General features: G+C 36.3%; 1 long non-coding RNA gene across 1 annotated transcript; it reads left to right on the top strand.

The window, feature by feature from the left end:
• Positions 1-701: 701 nt before the first annotated feature.
• Positions 702-3732, top strand: LOC139831357 (uncharacterized). The gene is made up of 4 exons (XR_011746068.1): positions 702-1064; positions 1150-1320; positions 2363-2423; positions 3527-3732. It is a non-coding gene; the product is annotated as an uncharacterized lncRNA (long non-coding RNA).
• Positions 3733-3937: the final 205 nt, after the last annotated feature.

The raw sequence follows: 3937 nt of genomic DNA, 5'->3' as shown, positions 1-3937 counted from the left end.
TTGTTTGAACTTGATTTAAAAATTCACAAGGAATTAAAACTTTTAGAAGTTATTTAAAAGTATTTTCCAAACTGTTGTTCTCCAATTACTTTTGGTTTCAAGTATTTTCAAAATCAAACATATTTTGATTTTTAAAGTTTTCAAATCCTTAATGGATTTCTATTTAAGAAAATAAAACTATAGAAAACTATATTTGTAACATATTGCCAAAGTAGCTATTAAGCCAAGTGCATATAATTATTATTTTATTTTCACAAATGGATTTTAAACAGGTTTCTTGTTTTTCCTAAAACACTATTTTAATTTTTACAAATTTTTATAAAGTTGTTTGGTATGCGTATGTTAAAACTATTCACATATAGTCATAGTGGCATAATAGTAAAAAAATAATATAAAATAAAAATTTATAAAATCTAAATCCTTTTATTATCCTATGCTGAGCAAAATAGTTTTACAAACTCATAGAATTTTGATTCACTCAAATCGGAGCTACGAAACTCATTATATAAAAGAAACAAGTAATAGAGAAAAAGAAAAAAAAACAAACGGGCCGGCCAGCCGAGCCGACCGGCCCAGCAAGCCACGCCAAGCCCAGCTGGACCGACCGGCCACGCCCGAGCGATCGAGCTCGTGCTCGTGTCTGGCACGAAGGGATTTTCGTGTTCATCAAAACTTATCTCCACTTAAACGCACTTTTCTTGAGCTACACAACTCCGTTTTCAGATCCGTTTGTTTCTACGCGTTCCTAACTTCGAGACCCACCTTTTCCACCGACCTATGGTCTATATAAACTCTCCACCAGACCGCAGTTTCGTTTTCCCTTTCCTCTTCTCGAAATCCTATATCAACGAAATCTTAACTTATTGAATTGACCACCAAAACTATCTCGAATCACCTCGGGCTCTACACGAAAGTTGTAGATCTCGTTGAGATCTTTCAATCCCGACCAATCTCATCTCTTTTCATCCGCCATACACGGATAATTTCGCATCGCAAGGTGTCAGACCTGACAAAGGGAATCTTCAATTAGTTCGTGCTCGTTTCACGAAATCCAAATTCCTTTGGTGAGTATGTAGATCTGATCATCCTCTACAACTTTCATGTTGAAAGTTTTTCGATTTGATGTACGGATTTATCGCTCATCTATAGATCTATTTCGAGTCAACCAGAGCCAAATCGGGTTTCAAAACGATCTCGAATCGTCATGACCTCAACACGGAAGTTGTTCCTCTCGTCAAGAATTTCAATTGCCGCAAGTTTCACCTTGTTTCGTTCACCGAGCAAGGAGAAAATCGTGTTGCAAGATTTAGATCTTATAAGGTATAACCCAGATCTTGTCAAACACATTAATCCGTTGTGAAAAGTAATTTGTGCGTTAGATAGATCTATTAATTCTATACAACTTTGATGTAGAAAATTTTTCCATCTGAGCAAATTTTTTCTGTCAACTTTAGGACATCATCATGACATCAGCATAGTCAACTCAGTCTGGTCAAAGTCAAACTGCAGTCAGCAGTACGGTCAGCGGTACGGTCAGCGGTACAGTCAGCAGTACAGTCAGCAGTCAACTGTACAGTCAGCAGTCAACTATACAGTATAGTCAGCGTCTCAGTCAAACTCGGTCAAACTAATTTTAAATGTAAATTTTAAATATCAGATTATGTGTCTAACTTAGAAATTTATTATAAAATCATCCAGAGGTCCAAAATTTACAAACTTTATATCGTTGGAAAGCTTATAACATGTAGAATCCAAATATGCAAGAATACTGTATATGTTATGTATTAGTTTTCGAATCATAATTCAAATGATTTAATTAATCCTTTTTCACTATAAAAATTATATCAAATAATCTACTAGTCCCAATTTAACAAATTTGTACTTTCTGGAATCCTCAGATCATGTACTTCAACTTGGTATTGGAGTTGTACAACTTTGACACGTGCACAAACTTGCTTTAGTAAAATCTATACAAATCAGTAATTTGACGATAATTCAAATTCTATAAATTATTTTTGAATAATTCCAATTGGTCTAATCTTGTACTACTGTAACCTATCCAGGGAAGTCAAGTTTATATTTTTACTAAACATAAGTCTTGTGGTAGCTAATTAATAAGGTTGTGTATGTTAAGTAGATACTTAATTATTGTTTTTCTAAACCAAATTAAATACCTAGGAAGCTTCATTATTATTGCACATATCAGAGAACACACAATACAACATATACACACTACCTCTCTTGTGAAATAAATTGGTGCATAGCATGCATGCATGTCTATGATTGTTCATATCGAATGTTGTTTGATTTTGTTGTTGTTGTTGAATGGTGTGTTTATGTTGTGCTATATTTTATATTATAGTTCGTACGGAAAGGCACGTATTTTGATTAAGAGAAGTGAACGCGCTTCGACTACCAAAAAGGCAAGTGACACTCAAATCCTACCTATTTTATAATTATGCATTAGTGTTTTCAATTAGTATGCATGGTAGGGATTTTGTTTTCAAAAGAAAAGTATTATGCTATGCTTAGATCCTAGTAGTGTGTAGCCACCCTTTAAACACAAACTGCTAGGATTGTCAGAAGTGATTTAAAAATGATGCCAATGCTTGGTTTTACTTGTTGGTTAAAGTGTTGTTTGGAAAAAATTAAAGTTAGTAACCTTAATGAAACACCTGGGTGGAATTGGTGTGGCTTTGGATTATGTTGAGTGGCTACACAGGGCTACATACAGCGGCAAGAAAACCATGGTATGTGGTGGTGACCTGGGGGGTGAGTACACTTGTGGTTTGCCACCCAGGAACAAAGAGATTGCTATGTCTTTCGTGTTTAGTGTACTTCCAGTGCAGACTTATGATATTATGGGCTCTGTCTTGATTGAGTAAGATGCGAGGGTTCAACTTGTTGCAAGACATTAGCTGGTAGCAGAATTATAGGTGGGAACGGGTCTTGCGGGTATGGTTGCTCTCTCCTTCTGAAAGGTCTCGTCTCATTCTTCTCTCTGGGTAGAATGGGTCGTAAGGTGAAAGTGCACAACCTCTGCAGAGTTTAAAACTAAGATCTTAGTCGTGTCCCCGGTTATGGACAATTGAGTCTCTAGACAAGGAAGTACGGAATAATCTCATCACCTTTTCTGAATTAAAAGTTTGTGTAGAAACATAGGACGGGGTTTTCCCAGGGCTACATACATGGCAGTGAAAACCATGGTATGTGGTGGTGACCTGAGGTTTATCCTGGTTGAGTGGCCCCAGGGCTACGTACCTGGAAGTGAAAACCATGGTATGTGGTGGTGACCTGGGAGTCATCTTGACTTTGTGCCTTTTTTGTAAAAATCTTTTCAAAATTATAAAATGTTTTGTTTTAAATAAAATATAGGATAAAATTGGCTTTATGCAAATTTGCCTAAACTCCACTTGCCAAATATCATGTAGATAGTCATGCCCAAAACAGCCACTATATAAGTGTCATTTGCCAGTACATCATTGTACTGACCTCCATTCGTGGGGCTGCATATTCAAACGTGCAGGATTTTTCTGAGGAGAAGTACGTGGTAGGATCTCGAGTCTACATTCCAACATGACTGCCTGTGGCACATGAAGATGATGAAGGCTCATTGCTGATTTACTTTCCGCTGTGTTTATTCTGAGCTAGTCCATGTGACTATGCAATTTGTAAGTTTTATTGTACCCTCTGGATCAACGATATAGTAATTTGATACTATTGCAATGATTACTATATTTTGTAATGTGTGTGCTATCAGTGATCCCGGAAATAGCACTATACACAGGTATCTTGCCTTTATTAAAAGGTAGGGTGCTACAGAACCGGTACAGCAAAACTCACATAAAAGACATATTGTAAACATTATAAAACTCTATACCGTCTTCCTTGTTGTTCGCCCCTCACTAGAAATTATCTAGATCTTAGAGAGACCAAT

The sequence above is a fragment of the Lolium perenne genome, chromosome 5 (genome assembly GCF_019359855.2).
Source record: "Lolium perenne isolate Kyuss_39 chromosome 5, Kyuss_2.0, whole genome shotgun sequence".
In the NCBI taxonomy this organism is placed as follows: Eukaryota; Viridiplantae; Streptophyta; class Magnoliopsida; order Poales; family Poaceae; genus Lolium; species Lolium perenne.
The sequence above is the reverse complement of the archived record's forward strand: the minus strand, read 5'-3'. Positions and strand labels throughout refer to the sequence as shown.